This window comes from Mustela erminea, chromosome 11 (genome assembly GCF_009829155.1).
Source record: "Mustela erminea isolate mMusErm1 chromosome 11, mMusErm1.Pri, whole genome shotgun sequence".
NCBI lineage: Eukaryota > Metazoa > Chordata > Mammalia > Carnivora > Mustelidae > Mustela > Mustela erminea.
In genome coordinates, this window is record NC_045624.1 from 16,581,895 (window position 1) to 16,607,051 (window position 25,157).

General features: G+C 39.8%; 1 pseudogene; it reads left to right on the forward strand.

The window, feature by feature from the left end:
- The first annotated feature begins 209 nt into the window (after positions 1-209).
- On the forward strand, positions 210-6,440 carry LOC116569555 (annotated as a pseudogene).
- The last annotated feature ends 18,717 nt before the right edge of the window (positions 6,441-25,157 follow it).

Genomic DNA, 25,157 nt, shown 5'->3' on the forward strand with positions numbered 1-25,157 from the left:
TCTTCTACTAGAGATAAATTTATAGAGACATCCTTGCCTATGATTTTCAGGACAATGAACAGTGATCTCAGACATCAGAGACTCCTTTCCATTCAAAATCCCACCAATTAATTCTACTACTTTCCATTCCTGTGAAGCAACAGTCTCCTAGACTTCTATGGTTACATTCTCCTTTTCGTTCTCTGGATGATTCTGACTTTTGTCCAGGTATGTCGGAACCTGTAACTGTCAGTAATAGTCATCAGGAAACAGATGAAAAGCCAAAATTAGACAATTTGAGGTGAGTTTAATGAAGGCCATTTTCAAAGCCATGGGCAAGGTTTAGGGGGGAAAAAATACAATGATGCAGTACCCCAGGGTTATTGAGAACAGGTTATTGAGAACTCTTAGTCTTAAAAAAGACCAGAGACAGGAGTAATTAACAGAACTCAGAGAGAGTACTCTAAGAAGAGGGCCACCTTAAAGGAACTATAGCCTTCAGTAGAGGGCAGAGTCTACCCACAGGGAACCTGCAGGAATTTCCTCTCAATCTCCAAATCTCTTGTTGGTGCCCCCTACTGATAAAATCCAAATAGAAGCCATAGGACAGAGAAGACTAAGGATAGAGTCTATACATGTCACTGTCCCAGGACACAGAACAGGAAAGAGAAGCATGGGGATGCATCTGGAGCATTAAATGTCATCATTGGTTAATTGTAATCTCTATGTTAAATACTTTTCGCAGACAGTTCCCACTAAGTCAAAATGCTAGGGGTCACAGAGAAAGAACTAGTATGTTAAAGAGACAGCATACATCCTCCTATTGCAAAAGACATTTAACATGTGGGATCAGATTCTCATTCCAGGTAAATCCCTATGAGGATTTCTGTAATTTTTTCAGGTTAAAAGTTAATCATGACTATGTTCATAAATCTGTTCATAGACAGATGACTAACAGGGCATATGAATCTTTATTAAATAACCCTCATTCTTTGCATCGAAAACATGAACTCAGTGGGTTTCTGAACTGGAATGACAACTCCCTCTGTTCCTTTGCTCCTTCCAACCTTGCTCTGTCCCTGTTCCCATTCCAGGTCACTGTTCAGCGTACTAATGCCAAGCTTGCTTTTACCCAAAGTGCCTGTTTCGTATGCTGTCATATATATACTGCCGGTTGGATCTCAGCCAGTGGAATTAAATGAAATGGTTTTCTGTCAGACTGAATACTAATTATGTCTTCATGCCAAAGCTAGGTCTGCATAATGACATCATTTGCAAGTAGGCTGGAGGCCGAGGCTCAGATAAAGTTTGCTCTGATATTTATGGATACAAGCAAGGTGGTGCGAGGCTGTTTAGTCTACCTGTTTTGTGTTGGTTTCTTTGATAGATTCGGCTTTGAAACTCCAAGGTCTTCCCTGGGCAACACTGCAGATTAAGTAAATACTTCACAGCCTAAATCAGCTGCACTCCCATTTCATGGCTTCAAATCCACAACTCAATTTCCCAGGGAAGCCTTTGGGATACTTATTTTTTTGCCTTGCCAAGGGCCTTATATCCCCTTCAGGTCACTCATACATACCTAGCAGGATAAAATATCTTGTTTTCTAAGGCAGTATGGTTTCTAACTATCGGTAATTTTGAAATTTTCCCACTTTGTGCACTGTCTGAAACTTGACCTCATCAGCCTATCAGAAAAAATATCTTTCACCCTTCAAAAGAGGTACACATATCTTTTCAGCATTCATTGTGTCCAATTAGCTAAATTACTAATAATTCCATGCTCTAATAACAATGGGAAGAACTCTTCCAAAGACCTCATTTTTCTCTCAATTGACATTTTAATACTTTTTCTGTAAGAGTAACCATACTCAGGGAGTAGAAGGACAAGGAATAGATTCATGTTAAGGGATGCCCACTGGGAAATTTAGGTTAGGGGAAAACATTTGTTATCTATCCCATTCAACACACCCATAACACAGTCTTTGAGTTGTATCTTGCTAGGTATATAAAGCACAGACTAACATATATGAATCCTGTTCCAACATCTCATAATTATATGGAATTGTGGAAAGAGAATCAGGCAGGTTATTTAAAGTTTCACTTTTAGGTCAATCTATATGAACTAAAGAGGTGTAGAGCTTGGAAAACCATTTAATTCTTCTGGCCATAGAATGATGAGAATAAATAATCACAGATTTATATGGGATCTCAAATTGTCTTCTCCTCTAAGGCTTTAATATATTCGTATTGAAATAATTCCTTTAAAGTCTAAAAAATTTACTGCTATACAAATATAATTGCTTTCTATTGCTGTCAGAGAGTAGCCATTATCTCTGAACATTATGACAAGTTCCACTGATTTTTAGAGTGCCAGTAACAAGTCAGAAACTCAAGACACTGGTAATTTTTTAACCTAAATATTTGGCCTACAATTAGAAAATTCTTTTTTCCAAATGAGTGACTTGTACTACTTATCCTCCCACAAATGCCCCTTATATAGTTTATATCTATATTTAACTGAAAAGGCACTTATGTTCCTTTTTACTTTATCATGTAGAAGCAGGCAAGAAGCACGGTAAACAAGCAAATGTCAACAAGGTTCAAGGCAGTGAAATATAAAAAGTCTGAAAACACTGAGGTCAAATATACAGACCAGAGTCCAGGGCAACTCAGTGGCAATCCACCACTGACTCTTTTGTCAAAAATTTCTTTCTTTTATTTGCTTTCTTTTATAACCACTATAGCTACAAGGTGTGACTCCCGTGACCGTCCTGGAGTTGAAAAGCCCCGAACCTTTAAAATTCATGTTCTGATCCATTTGGAGAAAAAGATCATCTTCATCTGTCCAAGACCTTTGTAGCTGTGTTGGATAATAATCCATCATGAAAGTAATCATTAGAAGATTTTTTTATTATACCTCAGTATGTAACATACACTTGATTTGCTATAACTGATCTTTTTCTTATAGAGTTTTAACCCCTTTATTTACTAGATTTTTTGAAAGAGGAGCCAAGATGCTAATCAGAGCTAAAAAGCTCCTTAAAGTTTGTGTGAAGATGGTATACATACTTATGTTTGTTTTGGTGCCCATATCATAAAAGGAATTTTTTAAAAACTAAAATATCTTCAAGAAAGGGTTGGCCAACTAATAGTAAGTGAGATGAAATGAAAAATAGCTCATCATCAAAGACAACCTGAAAACAAACCATCTTCATACACTTAAAGATCCAATGAATAGAAATAAAAATATCAATATAAGAAAAATCCTCCTGATCCTTTATGCTGTCTTCTGATGGCATGAACTTCTTGGGGAAACATGTTTCCCTGCCTCATTGCTCCAAAAAAGAATTTACGGTTGGAATCAAGGATAAATAAAATATTGGAAATTTTTATGAATTAACAGCAGACAAGAATACATAGAAGATAATAGGCTCCTACTGGCTTTATGATTACATGTCAGGGTGTTATAGAAGGGACTTCCATGTAGAAGGCTGAACAAAATAATTCAGAAGAGTCACTGAATCTGAGTTAAAACTGAGTTAACATCTGGGGGAGCCTGAATAGCTCAGCTGGTTAAGCATCCAACTACTGATTTCAGCTCAGGTCATGTTCTCATGGGTCCTGGGAGCAGCCCTATGTGGGGCTCTGTGCTCACCTGAGGGCTCTGCCTGAGATTCTCTCTCTCCCTCTGTCCCTACCTGCCTCTCTCTCTAATAAATAAATCTTTTAAAACAAAACAAAATAAAACTGTGTTAACCTCTTGATACAAATGAAGAAAATCTTTCTTCAATAATTCTGACCCAAGATAATCAAAATTTTACTATTTGCTGACACCCTTTCCAGTCAGTACCTCCTGTCTATTCTGTCTATTCTCTTGAGGGAGAACTAGTTTTGATAAAGTTCTTGAAACTGAGCCAAAATCTACTGCAATGTAATTTCTCTTCACTATTCCAAGCTTTATAACCTCTGGAATGGCCCAGGTAAAACCTACTCTTTTTGAACATTAGCTCTCTCAGGTTTGGAGACAGCTATTATGCCCTAGTTAATCTTCTCTTGCACAATGGTTAAGAGTTTGGCTTTGAACCCAAAGAGTTGGGTCTCAATCCCATATTCACAATAAAATAGCTTTTCCTTCCATGCAAGTTAACTTAAATGCTGAGTGTCCTTAGTTTTAAATTGAGAAATAACATCTATCTAAACAGTTTATTGTAATGCTCTGAGTTTCCTCAGTTTTAAATGGAGAAATATCTACCTAAACAGTTTACTATAACCATTTTTCAAAATGATAGAAAAAGGTCAATAAATAAGCATAATACTTGCTGCATAGCATATGTTCAGTAAAGTTCCTCTCACATCCTCTAGATATCTGACATTTTCCTTAAATGGCTATATTCTGAATACCTTATTAACACTTCACAAACCATCACTATAATTCTAAATTCTAGAGACTATCAAACCTTTTTATAGGTGAGATGTAGACATTTATAACAGTGGTTTTTGAACCTATATGATTCAACACCTCTTTTTATAACAAATATTTTGTAATGCCCTCTTTATAATCCTTGAAATTCATTAGTAGAAAACTAATCTACCTGCAAAAATGATTTCAAATAATTAATATTTGACTGTATCTGGATTCATCCCCCTGAAGCCTTGCCCCCACGACCTGCGCATCATAACTGCTATAGGCACAGCATGGCCTACAGTATGGTTGAGTGTGGCTAAGCCCCCGAGCAGCAGCAAGGTTTGAACTCAGTTGGCCTGGAGCCCCATGCAGCTCTGAGGATGGCCATGGCCACGCCAGAGGTGATGAGCTGCATGTGCAGATCTGAGCCTGCAGACACTGTCACCTTTGACTACTTTAGCCCAAAGCACCTCATTTCTGACCCCAGCTCAGGAAAGCAGCATGATCAGGAGGAGCAAAGCTTTTGCTGAAGCAAAAGTGCTGTGAACCTGCAGGCTGACCTCACACTCAACACTCTAATCAAATCTGGGGAGATCCAACCTGATGCCAGCATGATGTTAAACATCTCAGGGCACCATTGCACTCCTTGGCCCCAAAGCTACCATTTCAGCTCCTCTGCAACTATGACTATGATAATGTGAGGTAGGGCACGGACACTGCAGTTCCCAGGAGAGTATGGGGAGCCTGGAATAGTGGGGGACACCCACCCGCCATCTTCTTTCCCCTGACAAGTCCACCAGCAGCACTGACCAGCTCAGGCACCTCTGCAACAAGTGAGACTTCCCTTTATAGCTCCTTCTCCCAGTTCTATCCAGCATCTTTAAGCATCCAACCCCATCCCCCCACTCCCCCCACCCCACATCTCTAGCCAGGAGTGTTCAGGCTCCATGGGTATCACTTCTGTTCAAGGCTGCCTCCTACAGGGGATACAACACCAGACACGTGCTATGTCAAGACAGCATGAACCCCTAAAGGGAATCTCAGCGGACTGTGAAGTGAACTCTTCAGCCCTGCTTCTCCAAGGCGGGGAGGTCTGAGCATCAGCAAATGGTTGGGCTTAGGATAAATGGCATACTGTTCCTCTGGGCAAGGGAGAGCCACCCCTGTCGTGGAGCCAGCAGTTCCCTGTTCCTTGGAGACTGTCACTGACAATTTGCCTCTTGAAGGGGGCGCATCCCTGTCCCAGCTCACAGTGTCAGCTTGCAGCCTTTGCAACTCTGAGCTTGACTGGCACCTACCTGGTACCCTCCCTGAAGCCACATTTTGCCCAGGTGCCCCAGCCTTCCATGGGTACTAAGAGCACGCTCTACTTTGCACTGACCAAAGAAACTGATAGAAACTGGATATAAACTGGATACAGCCCCTCAGGGAGCTTAGGACAAGATGGCTACTCTTGATGGGAATGGAAACCAAAATGGATCCAGCAGACCTGGGTTTGACTTCGATGAGCCCCTAGAACATGACTCAATGTCCTCAGCAGAGAAGCCTGAAACCTCAGCCAAATGTACCCGTTACAAGGCCATTTCTCTTCAGTACCTGAAAACTAACAGAATACCTCTTTAAAGAGACATCCCACCCCTCTCCAAGGCGACTCATAACCCAGTGAGAGAAAGAGCAAAGAGAAACAGCACAAACTCATATTCTAATTACCACAGCCTCCCACCCCCTCAGGTGGGTGGGTGAAGATGAGAGAACTTCCAGGCATCCAGAGCCTCGGGAGGTCGATTTCCCCAAAGACCTGCAAAGGCTAGAGAAAGAAGGCCTAGGCCCAGAACCTGTGAACCAACTTTGGCAAGACCAAGTCATCCTTTTCCTCTTTCCAGAACATTCCTAGAAGTCGAAGAGGGCAAGGCAGCCCAGAGCCAGGAGGGGGAGCCCAGGAGGGCTACCTGGACGCCCGCCCACCCACGCAGTCCACACCCACACTGAGAATTCTGGAAGGAAAGCTGTTCCTGATCACAGGAGCCGTGGTTCTCTGAACCCACTGAAGCCCTAAACAATGGGGAGCAACACTTCAAAAACGGGAGCCAAGGCCGGAAGAAGTTTCCTGGCAACCATGTGCTCAACAGCGGAGGAGGGGTGCTGGCCATGGGCCTGGTCCCCCACCCTCGCCCCACTCCCATCTTGAGACCAGACACTCACCGGCTGCCCCGCGGGGGCCACCATCAGCTCTTCAGTGAAGGAAGGAGGAGGCCCTGTGACGAGACCACAGGCCCGCGCGCCAAGTCACCCGCACTGACGAGCACTCGGTCGCGCTGACCAGGACAGCATTAAGGGCGCACAGGCCCAGGCACCCCGGGACCCCCGGACCACCTTCTCTTCACGTTCTCTTCACGCGCCAGCTCCAGGTGCCCATCGGCTTCTGCCTCGCAGCGCGTACTGCGTGAGCTGCACCACGTGACCCAGGTGAGGCCGCCCCCGCCCCCCACCGCCGTGAGGGTCTGCACCGAGCTTGCGCTCTACACCCTTCCCCCACGCCCTGGCCCCACCCAGCAGAAGAAGGCCTCCTGCTCGGAGCCACAGGAGGTGTATGAGGTGGGGGTCTCGGCAGAGGCCAACCCAGGGGGGCCCCTGGGCTCATAGAGGGTGGGGCTGCGTTTCCAGAAAGTGCGGTGGCCACCTAGGTGAAAGGGAATGTGGGAGGTTGGACATCCTGGCCAACTACCTTTAAAAGGACTAATTCCAGGATTACCTGCATTTTGTGAAAATGAAATGAGCGCTCCTCATTGCGCAGCAAAAGCTGGGCAACAAGCTCAAACCCGGAAAAACCGGGAGTAAGTCAGCTGTGTGCTGGAGGTTCTTGCCTCGGATTTCATTCCTAAGGCAGGGGCCCTGGCTCTGCCCCCACAGCTGGCAAGTGAAATGACGCCCGATGGGGGATGTACTTTCAGTGGTACTTTACCAACATGAACTTCCTCTAAACTTTAACCTCTTCTGAACTACCCAACCAAAAGATTACCTTTATGTCAACCTGATTTAATCTAAAAATGTTTGATATAAACCAGCGTTTAAACTACATAGGTTATTGGCGGGCAGCTCACCCCTGGGTGGCTCAGTCAGTAGAGCGTGGGACTCTTGATTTCAGCTCAAGTCATGGTCTCAGGGTGGTGGGATCAAGCTCCGTGCTCATCAGGGAGTCTATTTGGGATTCTCTCTCTCCCTCTCCTTCATCTGCCCCTCCCTGCTTTCGCTCTCTCTAAAATAAATCTTTTACATATATATAATATAAGTAATAATAATAAATACACACACACACACACACACACAATATCAGTTAATGGGGTTATTCTGGATAAAAGGTAACAATTCTATCCTGGAAGAAACCAGGGTTTTCTTTCTCTCCCTTCATGAATGATCCGTGAGAGCTTGGATGCTACTGGGAACTTAACCCCTTTCTATTAGTATTTTGTAGTAGAAAGATACTTAATGAAAGTGTGAGAACTGTTGGACGACATCTGGTTGTTTAGTTTTAAAAGGCAGAGGCAACATAGATCAGTATGTGTCACCCCCAGGAATGTATCCATATTCTTTGCCTGTGGGCATTGTACCCTGAGGACAAGTAGAGTACTCATTAAAAGTTTTAAAGCCTTAAAAAGTAACATAGATAGAGAAGAAAATTGTAGAGCCTTGAACATTGTTAGTATTTATATTTTTAAGAATGAAAAAGATCATTAAGTTTGTGTGCTAACCACATATTTTATTCTATTTTGGAGTAGACATAGACAATTATGTTTGAGTTACGTATTTTGTGAAAACCCTAATGAAATGAAGAATTCTAAAGATAGTTTAAAAAAAGTTAAAATCCTAAGTGTAATATAAATGAGACTTTTTTTTTAAAAAAAGAGCAGCATATAATGCGTACTTCAATATGCAAAAGATTAAATGGCAGACATAACAAAGAAAAGAGATGATTGCACCTATACGTAAAATCTCCATTAATACACCAACATCAAAAGTCAGCTGATATAGAAGTGAATAGTATGACTAGCAGTGACATAATTTTCTGAACTTGTAGATAGCTACCAGTAAAGTTCTGTTCAAAAACCAAAATATAAGCTCCCTTTTTACACATAGTATATACCTGAAAAATTAACACCTTATAATCATACTTTAAGATTTTATATTAACTGTAGTTGGGTTTTAAGTCTAGGTGATTCTAAACAACGTTTGCCCATAATAATATCCTGTGGGACATTTCATGGTAATAAATGACAGAAGAAAACTCTTTGAAGTCTTGACCTGGCTCATGTATTATTGGATACATAGCATGGCTGGGTAGTAATGCTTCCTATGTAATAATTCCTATGGAATTATTTTAAAAAATTATACACACACACACACACATATATATATACCCACAAATTAAAAACAAAATAAAACTCTACTAAGAATCACTGTTTTAAGGGTTCCAGATCTATCTGTACTCCTAATCTTTATCTGAGCGATTTTTTTAGGCCAACTAAAGTATCATTTCAGTGACTTCTTGGCAAGTTGTGGATTTTGAATCACTCTTTAGAGAAATGTCCTCAATTTTACACTTTACAACAAGCCATATCTGCCATATTGAGGTAAATTACATTAAAACTCAATTCCATAACTTATATTTATTTTTGCTGAATTTCATTTTCTCTATTTCAGTCTGTCTCTTCAGTCTATCATTTTGAATCTTGATTCTGACATATCATATTATCTCAGGTTGATTTTCATCACCTGCAAATTAGATAAGCATTTTTCATCTGTCTCTATTCAAGTTGCTACTAAAAATGAAGAAAAGAGAAACAATGACAAAGGTGTTGGAACTTGACTAGAAATTTCCACCAAGTTGATATAGCTCCTACCCTTTTATTTTAAGTATATGGCTAAAAGGGATCCATGAGAAACGTGGTCAATAATCTTGGTAAAACTAAAGCAGACTACATCTATAGTATTTCTCTTATATGTGAAGTTGATGTTACCAGCTACATCATAATTTTAGGGCACAATGCTCAATAAACTTATTTTGGCCTTTAGTGGCAATAATCCCCTTTTCTAAATTATTTCACAGGCTTAATTTTAATAACTTTAAGAATTCTGACATAAATACATACAGCCTTAAAATATTACCATATTAATTTAGCTACTATAACAGGTAGGCTCCGAAAACTCAGTGGTATCATGCAATAGAAGTGTATTTCTTTCTCCAAATTCAATCTGCCATGGGATTAGAGGGTTCTGCTTCACTAAATGATTCAGAAAATGAAGACAAGGTAGGTCATCTGTGAAGCATAGCTCCCAAGCCTATCCTGAATTTGGAGATATATCCTATAAGTGTATGGGTTAGGTCAGGACGTGGCATATCTCATTTCTTTATAAACAATTCACTAGCTAGAACTCACAGGGTCACACCTAACACTAAGGAAACCTGGAAAATGCAATCTTGCTGTCTGCCTAGAAGAAAAGGAAATGGATTTTCGTAAACTAATGGTCTGTGCCAATATCTTTCTTCAACCTGTGCTAGAGGGGCTCCTGCTCTGTGCCCCCATGCTTTGGGCATCCCCGTGTTTTGGAATGCCTTCCCAAAAATGTTCTAATATACTTTCTATGCCTGGAACTCACCAGGGCCAGCAGAGTTCTCTAGGCAGTGCACCTCGAGCCTACACTTGGTCCCAGGTGAGTATAATTGGAAGCATCAACCTCAAAACTTTCTAAGTCCCATTCCAGTAGCTCAAGCCTGCCAGAGCCAGTAGTACTCTCTAGTTGAGGTCTCCTGAGTCAATATCAGGGGCCATGTGGGCCACAGACTCTGCTTCCACCTCAGGTATTTGACCCTCTAATGAGACTATGGGATTGACTAGATACTCCAATGGGACTGGACCACCAGAATAGTGCTGACACACTGGTTTGGGATGACTTTTATCCCATGAGAGAAGGCAGGAGACGCTCAGATATCTGGGCTAACAATGGTCCGCTGTAAGCCCTTGGGACCTACCCTGAATAGGTCCCTTTATGGATTCTTACTCCTCTGTGTTGGACCATGGTTATGCCTCAAGTCTGTAGCAGCCAAGGGCAGCAGGGAAGGCAGCAGCCAATATTTATTGTTAGGATCTCCACCGTCAGTACCTAGGAGGTCATCCACCTTCTTCACAAGTTCTGCACCATGTTCCAGGCAGTCTCTAAGGAATGGCTGTACTGAATACCTCTGAAGGCAATAGGATGTTTACTCCACAATGCCAAAGGGATTTTCTGATTACTTGATGTGGTGAGGTTATACCTTCATCAGTCAGGATTATACCATGCTCAATAAGGGATGGATATTCCATGCATGAAGGGATCCATTCTTGCTTTGAATACTGGGTCTTTGCCTCTCTTCTCCATTGGTGGCAGTGTATGGAAGGCAGGGGTATGGACAACATAAAATGCGATCACATTCTAGGAGTGCAGCCTAAAGAGTTCAAGAGAAGATGCGGTTGGAGAGGTGTTGTTTTATGCTCTCAAATCATAAAGTTAATATGACCAGAAAAATAATTGTTTATATTTTCCTTTGTACTCTGCATAATATTTACCTTTGTGGTTATCATCAATGAAGCACAGTAACCACTTTTGAGTCATTGGGAAACAATATTCATGGGCTGCACAGTGAAGATGCTGTCCCATGGTCAATAACACAACTGGCATTAAATAAATGGTATTAGGGAACAGCAGGAACAAGAAGATCATACTGTTTCCATACAAGCAGAATTCTAAGGGCCATGGTATTGTATTACTACCCTTTTCTCTCAGTGGGGCATATAAAATATCCAGGAATGATGCTTTTGACAATGAATTGCATTGACCCATCAATAAATTTAGAGAGTTTTTCATTTGGACCGTTTTAATTCCTCAGGACTATAGGATGTTGTTCCTTTTTTTTTTTTTTTTTTTTAAGAGACGGGGGTGGGTAGAGGGAGAGGAAGAGAATCCCAAGTAGGCTCCACACCCAGTGCAGAGCTTGCCACAGGGCTCAGTCTCATTAAGATCATGACCTGACCCGAAATCAAGAGCCGGATGCTTAACTGACTGAACCACCCAGGTGCCTCTGTTTTTCTTTTTATGTAGATCTTCTATAATTTCTTTCAATAATGTTTTGTAGTTTTCAGTGCATGCCTTGTGTTTAAGTGTTTCTGAAGTATTTAGTTTTTTGATGCTCTTTAAAGTAATTCTTTTCCCAATTTCTTTTCCAGATTGTTCATTACTAGTATTCTGAAATACAACTGATACTGGTATATTGATTATGTGTTCTGCACCCTTGCTAGACCTGATTATTGTATGTTTAATATACATTGGGACTTGTTTTCATGCTCCAGGAGGGAGTTTATGACTCTGCATTAGCCTTTACTTCTTGTTCCTACAGAGCCTCAAGGTCAACCAAAGGTGAAAGCTTGGGGCCCTCTCAGGTCTTTCCTGGACATGTGTATAGCTTTGCACATGTTCTCAGTTCTGTGTATGTATGTGACCTTCTAGATTCCCAGGAATAAACTAGAGCTTCTCCAAGCTTCTTTGGGATGGCTTATTCCCCAGGTTTTATTTTCCTTTCAAGGTTTCCCATCAGGCTTTTCATAGCCCAACTAGTAATGCTTCCTCAAGCAGCTTCAAATTAAACATTGACTAATGATTTTTTTGTTTGTTTTTGTAAAATGTCTTGTAGGTAGCTCACTTAGAGAGAGCTCTAAGTCAGGTAAAATAAAAACATGATCTGAGAATGAAGCTTATCCAGAAGGGTCAAATGTGGCAAATCTGTGGGAATGGGCTTTAGGGGTGCTCCAAATTTATTCTTCTGTACCCTCTGGATGCTAGGCTCTTGGTTTTCACAGCTACTATAGTTGTTTTTCAAAGCTACTATGGAGCTGGGCAGAAGGGATGTGAATAGGACAAGTTAAAAAAGCCAGAAGGAAAAAAAAAAAAAAAAGGAGAATATAAATTAAAAAAAAAAAAAAAAGCCACAAGACTCCCTGTTTACTAAGATTCTACTGTTTATCTTGAGTAAAAACATTACTCAAATTGCTTCACATTGTTCCAAAATTCTGAAACTGCTGATTTTAACAGTTTTTGCCAGTGTTCTTTTTCTTATACGGAGGAGGAGATTTTCAGAAAACCTTACTCCAACATTCTGGAAATAAGATAAGCCACACATACAATGCTTAGAAAGAAGTGAGAGACACACAAGTATACATACGATGTGAACTGATGTATACAATGTTCAAAATCAGGCATAACTAATTATGATATTAGAAGTCAGAATAATGACATAATCCTTTAGGGAGAAGCACAAGGAGTAGAAGCCTCCTTGGGGAAGGCTTCTTATGTTCAGTTTGATGATTTAGATGCTGGTTATGTCCACTTATAATATTCAAACCTGCAGATGTATGATTTGGGCATCTTTCTTTATGTATTTTACACTTCAGTAATACCATAAACATAACCAAGAAATTAGGGATAGGTTTCTGTATACTAGTTGAACAGGTAAAAGTCCAGTAGCTACCTACTGGTAGCTTCAGTGATATTTGAGAATGTTCTAGTACTTACATTATTAAGTGGTTCATGCATGTACTTTTAATAACGCATCAAATTATACATACATGTGACAGATATTCTTTCTTGTGCATCCAGTATTGCATAATAAAAGTTATTTAAAATACTGTCAGTGTTGGGGTGCCTGGGTGGCTTAGTGGGTTAAGCTGCTGCCTTCGGCTCAGGTCATGATCTCAGGGTCCTGGGATCGAGTCCCGCATTGGGCCCTCTGCTCGGCAGGGAGTCTGCTTCCCTCTCTCTCTCTGTCTGCCTCTCTGCCTACTTGTGATCTCTGTCTGTCAAAATAAATAAATAAAATCTTTGAAAAAAAAAAAAGTACTGTCAGTGTTGTCCAGTATCCTTTAATAGACTTGGAGGTTTGAAACTTAACAGCTGTCCACCTTTATTTGAATTTTTAGAGTATTTCCAATATTTTATTTCATAATGTTGTAATTAGAATGCATATAAATAAATCCTTGCATATACATCTGATAGTTTCCTTAGGATATATTCCAAAAGTAGAATTCAGGGATCAAAGTATATGAATATTTTAAATACACTTAATATATAAAAGGTTGTCTGTTGGGAACATTTTACAAATTAACTCATCATTCTCCTCAGAAACATAAGAGAGATTCATTTACTGCCTCCTTTCAAACACCAGGATGAATATGTACACAAAAATATATCAATATACTTGAGGCACCTGGGTGGCTCAGTCAGTTAAGCATCTGCCTTCGGCTCAGGTCATGATCCCAGGGTACTGGGATCGAGTCTGATATTGGGCTCTCGGGGCGCCTGGGTGGCTCAGTGGGTTGAGCCGCTGCCTTCGGCTCGGGTCATGATCTCGGGGTCCTGGGATTGAGTCCCACATCGGGCTCTCTGCTCGGCAGGGAGCCTGCTTCCTCCTCTCTCTCTCTGCCTGCCTCTCTGCCTACTTGTGATCTCTCTCTGTCAAATAAATAATAAATAAAATCCTTAAAAAAAATGATATTGGGCTCTCTAATCAGTGGGGAGTCTGCTTTTCCCTCTCCCTGCTCATGTGCTTTCTCTCTCTCTTAAGTAAATAAAATCTTCAATAAAAACATTATGTTTATATAAAATATTTATGTATTCTATGGAATTTTTTGAAGAGTTTATTAATTTATTAGAGAGTGTGCATGCATACACACACATGTACATGCACATTAGCCAGGGAGGGACAGAGGGACAAGCAGACTCCTTACTGAGTATGGAGCCCAATGGGAGGCTCCATCCTAGACTCTGACATCAGGACCTGAGTCAAAGTCAGATGTTTAACCAACTGAACCACCCAAGTGCCACTATTATATAGAATTTAATTTCAAGTTTTCAATATTTTAAAGGAAAGGTGTTATCTCGTTTTATCTTGTATTTTTTTTATTAATAGCTGTGTTAAATATTTTTCCTATGCTTTTTTTTTAATTGGCTCTTTTGACTTCTGACCCCTATTTATTATCTTACTCTTATTTGAGTGTTTTCTGTTTTTCTTGTTGATTTGTAAAATCATTGAGCATTTTTTCTAAAGTCTATTATCCATATTTGACTAAACCTAATATTTAATTTTCATTGATACTTTATTTTTTTTTTAAAGATTTTATTTATTTTATTTGACAGAGAGAGAGATCACAAGTAGGCAGAGAGGCAGGCAGAGACAGAGGGGAAAGCAGGCTCCCCGCCGAGCAGAGGGCCCAATGTGGGGCTCGATCTCAGGACACTGAGATCATGACCTGAGCCGAAGGCAGTGGCCCAATCCACTGAGCCACCCAGGCGCCCCATTCATTGATACTTTAATCTCAAACATTGCTTGACCACGTTTAATAAGGTTTCAACTACTTCTATTTCACTAAGGATCTTTTCACTGATGTTCAGAATGCTGTATGGAATAGTTTTCTCATTTCCTTTCCCTTCTTAAAAATTTTCAGCCTCAATACCATCAAAAGTAATGGAGCTCTCACAGAGTTCTGTATGTTGTGACCCCTTCTGTGTTCTTAAAACTACCTTTGAAGAAGATGCCAAGGAATGAAAACAGGACTTTGTGCGCTCCTGTCACTCTCCTGTATTCTCTAACAGTTGTATCAACATCTAAATCTGTCTTGGAGACCATCAGCAACAATTCCACCAAGCCCTTTATGTTTGTTTGTATCAGTTACCACAGAAAATACAGGCCCACCAGATACCCTCATTTAAAGATTGTTCTGCCTATATGGCTTACCCACTCTCACATCCCACCCAAAACCTCAAACTGAAACACTGGGCCTTTTAGACCAAATGATGAGTCAATAGAAAAATCCACTGTGTCCTCAGCCTCTTCTGTGAACAGTCCCAAAACATGACTCCTCCTGGGGCTGCTTCTTCCCATGCCATTCTTTCAAGAGTTGCACAAAGATCACTATTCTTCATTTTTCCTTAAAACCTATGGTTGTAGGGATTAGCTTCATTAATTCATATTTTATTAAAGGGATACCCATGTGTCCTGTCGATGAATTATGTCTTCTCCCAGTTTCTTCTCATACATATGTAGTCAGTGACTAAATGCCATACACTCAGCCTCTCTTTAAGACGTTGACTTTTCTTTTCTTGATTATCCAGTTCAGTAACCTTCCACTTCTTTCCTGGGACATTGTAATGTATATCACCCTGCTTCCAATTTTTCTTCCCCTATTTTTTCCACACTTGAAAAATATGATCCCCTCATCTGTTTTTGTTTGAAAACAGATTTTATCAAGCCCCTGACATAAAACTCAAATGTGACAATTTCATCCCTAAGTACTTAATATGCACTCTATGCCAATATTAGATAAACACCATGCATGCAATACCTAAACCACCCTTTAGTAATCTTTGAGGGACATAGTATTAACATCAAGAGAAAGATTAATGAACTTGTCCCCAATCATAGAGTTATGAGTGATAGAAGTGACAGGTGCAATTTAAACTCTGATCTGCATCCGGAGACCAGCAAAGACTGCTGAACATACTGAAAAAAAGAAAACCTTCACTGGCTCTTTATTCAAATCTAAATTCCTAAATTGGGTATTCAATTTCAGTCATCAGATGCATACCACTTATCCCTTTCAAGTTTAAGTTTCTCTTTGCAACCTTATTCTTCCTGCAATAAGAGCTCATATAAATGCAATAGGTACATAATATTTCTTTAGGCTTTCATTTCTACATCAGTGACAGCTATGCGGAGTAAATAATCTCTGCGAACACATCCAAATCTAACATTATATGATGCTATAGTACTTTTCATGCTATAAAAGTCTCAAACTAATGTCTCTGCCTTACTAAAAATATGAAACAACAAACAAGCCTTGACATTCCTTTCTTTGGTTCATATTTTACCCTTTACCCAGAAATTGGGTCTCTATAACCCTCTATAACGCTCCAAATCTTTTGCTAGTCTTCCAGAGTATGCTCACATGTTACTTTCCCCATAAAGCATTGCCTAACACCACAAAAATAATTACAATATACCTCTCTCTCTGTATCCGCTATTTAGCTGTTGCTTGTCTATAGTTCTGGACACACCACCTCACATTTTAATTAGCTTCGTACTTTCCTTTCTCAATCATTGGATAAAAAGTTCACCTACTTAAGCAACTATATTTTATCTAGCTTACTATTCAGCCTACTTTGCTATGATTATATCACAAATAATAGTCACTTGGTAAATTTTTAATAAATGAATTGATTACCAACTCACTAGCTTGATTCACTTTCACATGTGCTTAGCTAAATGGGAAATGAGTTTAGCATAGTGGTTAAGGGCTCATATGGTGTATATTTACATCCTGACCCTACTACTTATTTAAACTCTCTGAGTCTTATTTTCTTCCTCCATAAAATGGTGAAAAGAACTGTACATAACTCTGAGGGTTTTTGTGAGAATTATTTGAGTCAATTCATAAGAAGAATTGGAAAGTATCTGTCATGATTTAAGCACTCAGTAAATGTTAACTGTATTACTGTACATTATAAAACAAAAATAAGGATTTCAAAAAGAGATCTAAAATAATTTTCAACAAATGTACTTTCATATGCTTTGTATGGGACTTCCTGGCAGGTGAAAAATAACAATAAACTTAATTAAGGGGTGACTTTTCTGGTCAGCGTAAAGGACAGAGCAGTTTTAATCCTGGCAAGAAGAAAGGTCTGGAAGCTTTTCATATTCAATCATTTTCTTTAACATGAATAAGTCGAGTGCTCCATTAGTTCTGGAGAGGAGAGCATAATAGAATCAGTTCTATAATGGGGGCATTAAGCCCTCTTACATTATAGGAAATTATTGAAAAAGGCTGCCAGGCTCTGATTTCCTTGCCAAAATATGGCTATGGATATTCAACAGTAGCATCAAGCCTAATAAAAACTTTTACTTTAAATAGCTAGAAACCCAAATGGCAGCATAGAATGTGAACGTCAGTCTTGAGCAAGAATCGGGCTGAAAGGAAATAGATACAACTCTGTCTTAACGCAGGTGCCTATAAGTAATCCCACTTACCACCTTCTGTAGATGCTTTCATTAAGATGAAATGGTATTTCCATTGTTTGTCTTCTATTTACATAGCAACTATACATAAGAAATGAAATTTAGGGGTGCCCAGGTGGCTCAGTGGGTTAAAGCCTCTGCCTTCAGTTCAGGTCATGATCCCAGGATCCTGGGATGGAGCCCCACATGGGGCTCTCTCTCTCTGCTCAGCGGGGAGCCTGCTTCCTCCTCTCTCTCTCTGTCTGCCTCTCCACCTACTTGTGGTCTCTGTCAAATAAATAAATAAAATCTTAAAAAAAAAAGAATTGAAATTTAAGTCAACAACATCAGCAGTCTATGTAAAATAGTGACATTTGTATCTTTTAATGCCAACACGAGAGAGGATCAACTCCATCGTAGAAAATTGAGGAAAATTTAGCTCACCATTCTTTTTATTACCTTTCTTGAGAATTAGCTTATTTTCCTCCTAGTACGCTCTTTATTACCACTCCATTTCTTAAAGGCACTAATTTGCCTGTCCATTATATACTGTTTTCCAATTTGAGAGGGATAATTTTGAGTCAATCTAACACCCACTAGGAAAATTTTCATAGTGGCATTTCCTGTCTGCCTCAACCCTTTATTAGTGATACTCTGTCCAGGGCTTACACCATAGAGTAAAGAAGAAGGCAGATCACTGTCCAGGGACAGAGAAGCTTCTCTGCAACAGTGTCAGAAATCCACAGGCATGGAGAGTATGTTGAAATGACTTCTTCTAGCTTCAAACCGAGGGACCAAAAGCAAACAAACAAAACAACATCAACAACAAAACAAGACAAAACAAGAAACAAAAACAAACCATAAGTCATTGACAGGGTACATGGGCCTTCTTTAATAAAATACAAGTTAGTGAAGCTGATCCCTACAATCATCCTTTCTTTCTCTTCTGATTACTTCGACTGATTACTTGATGATCACAATTCTCACCCACACTGTTCATATTCCCATTGACAGAAATGAAAGAGAAACACCAGGGTATTTCCAGACAGAGTCATTCCCTAGCTGGATTTCCCAAATAAATTTATATCACCAAAGCCTCCAGATAACTAACACCAGCCCTCTCTCCCACATCACATATGCATGAGCTATTGCCCCACACTTCGGCCTCAGTGCACTTTTATCAGTCCAAACATCTCATTATTCACAGATACACTTTAAATATAAAATTCAGAAGTAAAAGTAAAATTATGCAACACTGCTACAAACGCGTATCTTCCCAAAAGCTTCAATCCAACAGTTCTCTTATTTAACCTTGCATTTCATTTAACAGTCTGAAAAGCTTTTGATAACAGTGTCCCATGTTCCCTTTGTGTATCTCTTAAGCAAGAACCATCACTGCCTTTTCAGATTTGTTCTTCACTAAGCATTATCAGATCTTAATAATTCAAAAAGCAGGAACAATAAAAAAAATCAATTAGAGAGGCGCTTAGAGATATGATTAAACTGAGATAAATGTAGAGAAGTTTAATCCCCACTTAGTATGAGACATATCTTCCCAAGAAGGAATGTAAGAGGTAATCCTTAACAATGTCAATTCATGCTAACTATGTCCCTTTCTCTGTTTTATGACTTCCTGCCCCTCACTTGTCCACCCCCAAATCACTGGCTCTAAAAAAGTCTTTACTTATTAATAAAGGAAATCTGGGGTGCTTGAGTGGTGCAGTCCAGTAAGCTTCCAACTCCTGGTTTTGGCTCAGATGGTGATCTGAGACCTGAGATCGAACCCTGTATCAGGCTCTGTGATCAGAGTGGAGTCTGCTTAAGACTTTCTCCCTCTCCCTCTGCTCCCTGGCACCGCTCCCCCCCAACCCATGTGCTCACACGCACGTTCTTTCTCTCTCTCAAATAAATAAAATCTTTAAATAAATAAATACATAAATAAATAAAACCTAACTTGAGACAGTGATTGGGAAGTTAGAACAAGTAAGAAGTAACAATTCAAAGGAGACTTGAGCCCCATGCACACAGATAATATCATGTTTTATGATATACTAAGGATATGTTTCTATTAAGTGGTGAAATGCAAAAACAGAATGTAGAATTAAAGTATTTTAGTTTATTTTATATTTGTTCTTGCATCTGTGTTATTACTCTCTTAAAAGGCAGAGACTGGAGAATGGAGAAACAGTGCTATAGAATACTGTAGAATTAGAGCTAGGGGTTAAGAGTTGCCTTTGGGCAAAAGAAATCATATTTTTATGTAAAAGCTAGATCCACGAAACTTGGAAATACAGTTCCTTTCCTTCATGTAGGAAAAGTGACCTAAACTAGTTCAAGCTAGGTCTACAAGACCCTTCCTATAATGACCTCCAGTCACTGAGACAGGGATGAACAGAAACACAGAAAGAAGGAATCTCAGTCCACACACTGTGTGCCTCTTCCTCCTTCCTGCCTACCCTTCTTCCCTCCTTCCCTGGGTCCTCCCTCCTTCTCTGTCTCTCCTTCCTTTCTTCCCTTCCTGTGTTTCTATTTAGCACCTTTATTCAACTGGAGTTTTGTCTCTGCCAAAAGGGGTCTATGTAGATATCAAATATAAGATATTATATGCATGTATTTCTTGGTTTGCAAACTTGAGAGTTCCCCTGGTGAAATCTTAAACAGGCTTCTCTATACAGGTGACAGGGAGAGACAAGAAAGAACAGACCTGGGCACATGGGTGGCTCAGTGGGTTAAGCCGCTGCCTTCGGCTCAGGTCATGATCTCGGGGTCCTGGGATCGAGTCCCGCATCGGGCTCTCTGCTCAGCAGGGAGCCTGCTTCCTCCTCTCTCTCTCTCTCTGCCTGCCTCTCTGCCTACTTGTAATCTCTGTCTGTCAAATAAAATAAATAAAATCTTTAAAAAAAAAAAAAAAGAAAGAAAGAACAGACCTTCCCTAGATTAGTAGGTGGAAAGGAAACTTACTTACAAGACTTGTCTTGGATGCTGCAAGAGGATTAGATCTCTGCACCTGCGCTCCAGAAGATTAAAATTTTATATAGAGGCCTTAATGGGATTGGGTCACATTTTCAGTCCAGATGGTCTCAACACCTTGCTCTCTCAATGCTAAATCCTTGAAAATGGCTCCCACTGTAGGACAGTGGGCAGAACATAAATTCTAAGGATAGACAAGGGGATGAGGAGTCTACAATTGCCTGGGTCCAGCTCTTTGGTCAACCAGTGGTCACATTCTCAGGATGACCTCCTCTGACATTACTGGGGGTAGAGGTGAGGAAATTGACCACCAGATGATCAATATGGCTGGACCAAACACGAATCCACTAAGGCACCTGTCATCAATCCTGGTCCCTGAAGAGCTGATCACACCGGCTGCTACAGAAATGCTACTTATTTCAGTTTACATGGCACCTTCGGGTCGATTGTACCATGTCTCTCCCATCTTAGTATGAAGCAACCATTCTGCTACTTAGACAAGGTGCTAGGGATTAGGAGATGTAAGCTTACATGAAACCACCTGCACCCAGATGCATCTGCCTGCCATTTTTCTCCAAGGTCCTAACATCTTCCCTTGGAGCTTTCAGCAGGAAATGACTTCAGTCTTGTTCTCAGATCCCAGAGAACTCGTGGGGAATTCTTCCTCATATTTGGCTGTATCCAGTGGGATAGCCAGTCTGGAGAAATTGAGGATTTGCCTCCAATTGATTCTACTTCACTCTCCCAATTCTCTTACCTTTGTTGGATGTGCTTTAGTTTTCCTCAGCAGCTAGGCTTTTAAAACACAGCTTGGAGAGAAAGTCTTTTGTTATTTGAATTATATTGTTTTATCTATCCCTGGAGACAAGGAACATAGAGTGACTGAGCCATTTTAATGGTGGAAGGGTAATGAGGTAATAAAAAAAGAAAATAAGTACTACAAAAATTATTTATTTATTTATTTACTTACTTACTTAATTATGTTGGAGAGAGTATGCGAACTGGGGGAGGGGCAGAGAACGAGAAAGAATCCTGAAGCATACTCTCCACTGAGTGCAAAGCCTAAGATCATGACCTGAGCTGAAATCAAGAGTCAGCCACTCAACCGACTAGGCCACCCAGACACCCCAGAAAACAAGTACTTAAAAATGAGACTAAAGATCGTAAAATTCAGGTAGGTCTGTAAAGCAATTTGAAGTTACGCTATCTTTCCTACAACAAATAGTTTACTCTTGTTTTTCTTACAATTTTTTTTAAGTAGGCGCCATACCCAGCACAGAACCCAACACAGGGCTTGAACCCAGAACCCTGAGATGAAGACTTGATCCAAGATCAAGAGTCAGATACTTAACTGAATGAGCCACCCAGCCACCTCGTGGATGTTTTACTCTCTAGCTAGGGCTCCTGGTTAAGTTCTTTTTATGGCTCCCTGTAACAGATGCTTTCTTTAGGACTTACCGTCTAAAAACAACTGCCCCAACTTCTGCGTGCTCTGAACACTAAATATGAGAGTAGGGAACCCCGGGATTAACGAAGGCTTGCCTTGTCAATGTCCCCTACTTGATCCTATGACTTATCTAGATTGTGTGGAAATACTAAGACATAACTTCCGTGAAGTCTGGAACCTTATCTTTTTTTGCTTATTACTGATTGCCTGCATTTAAAACAGAGCCTGGCTCATTGTAGCTGCTCAACAAATATTTATGGGATAAATATTATAAGATCCCTCTTTTGTATGTCTATCCCTAAAGATATATTTTAGTAATTGCTGCTAAACATTATTATTTCAAAGCCCTCTGAGGTACCAGGTGAAAAAGATAATAAATGAACAACATAAAAAAAAAAGGTAGAAAATTACTTGAGGAGTATAAGTGGTCAGTTGGGATGAGGACAGGGATAAAATTTCTCCTAACAGCCCAGGGAACTGGCTCCCTCCATGACAGCCTAGAGATCTATAGATTTCCCTCAAATATCCAGTGAACTCTGAAGATGCCCCAATCATATAACACATGTGTTGGAGGGAAAAGCCTTTTTCAGAGATTTTAATCAATCCAAATAAAAGCAATAGCAGCTACAGCCCCTCCTCTACCTCCAATATATTCTGAACCATAAAGACAGAAATAGGCTTTCCATGGGGAGGGTTCACTGAACTGACCATTCACAAATGTCGTCTAAACCTGCTCCATTAGTACCTCTCCATATTATATACTGGAAAGAGAACACAGGAACAGAGTTGGGATCCAAGTGTGTCCTAGACGAATTCCTTATCTGAATCTGAGGCCCATGAGTTTTCTTATTCAGCAGATAGATCTTGCATGTGATACTGAAGCTTACCTAGTAGCTGAGTACTTGATCACTAGTTCCTGGTACCAACCCTGGTTTCTCTTCTCCCCTAACTTTTCTCCAAACGTTCACCTGGCATGACTCAATAAAATATCCCTTTTAGTCACAAAATTAAATTCACTTCAGTAAACTTAAATTTTTAATGCCAGAGGAGTGAGTGTTTTTATTTTTCCACTAGAGACTGTAAATGGGATATTTTTATAGAATATATCTCTTGAGCTATTGCCCAATATTACAACTAGAATGACTTTGCCAGTGGAGAATGAAACATACATCCATTATTAGTTCTGTAATAATGCTAATACCATGAGCCAAACTCAATAAACCTAACCAAATATGGATCTACAGAGTAATCTCCCAGATATGGAGTGTTACACACAATGATTCATTTTAACATGCAGCAATGCAGAACAAGCTCATGCAATGAGGTAGTTATGTTCCAAGGATATTGCAGCTTTCATTAAAATGCTTTGTTTAAATGAACACATGCAAAATACAGAGCTATATTTCTCATGACTGGAGAAGACCCAAAGCCATACAGTGCTACAAAACAAAAGATTTAGCCCATTAAAGATCCCCAAATTAATCAAAGCACTTTTGAGAAGCTTGGTTACAGAGTGCACTTCCTGAAAGCAGCCTGCTCTCTTGTCACCTCAAGCTCTGCCGATTTTGCTGTTTTTTCCTTGGAACAGCCTTCTGGTCATTCTCCAAATGGATGGCTCTTTCCCTCTATTAGAACTCAGCTGATATACCAACTCTCACATGATTTATCTAAGCTTCTGTCCCCTGGCCATGCTAGATGCCTGTCCTCTGAGTTCCGAATCATTACTGAGTATACCACTCTTCTAGGATTTACCAGAATATTGTACTGTGTGTTCACTTATTGTGATGCCTCACTATGTCCATAAGCTATTTCAAGATAGCAACCATGTCCTTTATTTCTCTGGTCCCTGATCTTGTATGTAGCCTGGTATATAGCCATGGTATACAGCCATGTGTTGATACCTTTCCTTGGCCAGATCTTTCTCATAGCTGAGTTCTCAGTTTAAATATGACTTTCACCAAAAGGTTTTCCTTGATTCAGAGTAAAAAGATAAAGAGATCACAACCACTAGGCAGAAAGCAACACTCAGAAGAAAAGGCAATGTATCCAATTTATGGATTGTTAAAACACACAGGAGGAAAACATTTTTTTTAAGTATAAAGTATGAGAAAAATTTCCTGAAATAAAAGAAGACCTAAAGAGTCAGATTCAAAGACAAGACAATTGAAAGCAATGTGAACTAAACCATATCTCAGTGAATTTACAGAAATCTTAAAACAAAGAATTTCCTAATCACCCAAGCAGTATGTGCATATAATTCAGAAAGAAAACTGAATAAAGCTGACCTCTGACTTTTTCCAATGTTAGATGCCAGGATATTGATCTACAACGTGTTGGGAACAAAAATATGTAATTCAACAATTCTACAACTATTTTAGTTTGTATTCCAACTGGAAGATATTTTTCATAAGCTGGAAAACATTTTCCTAACCAAACAAAAAAAAATCAGAAACTATAACAGTAGTTTCTTTATTTCACTCCTATGCGAAGATAGAAAATCCTGGGAATTGAAAGCTGCTTTAGAATACAGAAATTTTAATTGATTAAGTAGTTAAATTATGGAAAGAAAGGGGCTCCTGGGTGGCATAGTTGGTTGAGCATCCAACTCTTGGTTTCAGCTCAGGTCATGATCTCAGGGTCTTGAGATTAAGCCCAATTCAGGCTCGGAGCTTAGCAAGGAGTCTCTTAAAGTTTCTCTCTCCCACTTCCTCTTTCCCTCCCCACATGCTCTGTCTCTACAGTGAATAAATACATCTTTTTTTTTAATTATAGAAAGAAAGTTCTGGCAGAGAGCATTAAATCTGAATAAATGTGCAAGAAGATCAATAACAATAATCCTAATAAGGATAGATAGATATTTTATAAATCCCTAAAGAAAGCTGTGTATTTAATAGAAATAATGAATTGTTGGTAATGGACTAGTATTAAGATCATAGACATGCCTTTCAGAAGTGGAAAAAGAGGACAAATGAGGTTATATCAATGAACTAACTTTATTATGGGTTATGAAAGGAGTCAGTATATTTGCTTTTATGTTTGACATTACACACATATATGCATACACATATGTAAGCCCATTTATATTTGAAATATAGCTTTAAATGTACCACTTTCTTAAGTTATATAAGCAACTATCAGTAGAATTATATAGTTTCCAAGTAAGAAGAGAATATAAGGGGCGCCTGGGTGGCTCAGTGGGTTAAAGCCTCTGCCTTCGGCTCAGGTCATGATCCCAGGGTCCTGGGATTGAGCCCCATGGCAAGCTCTCTGCTCAGCAGGGG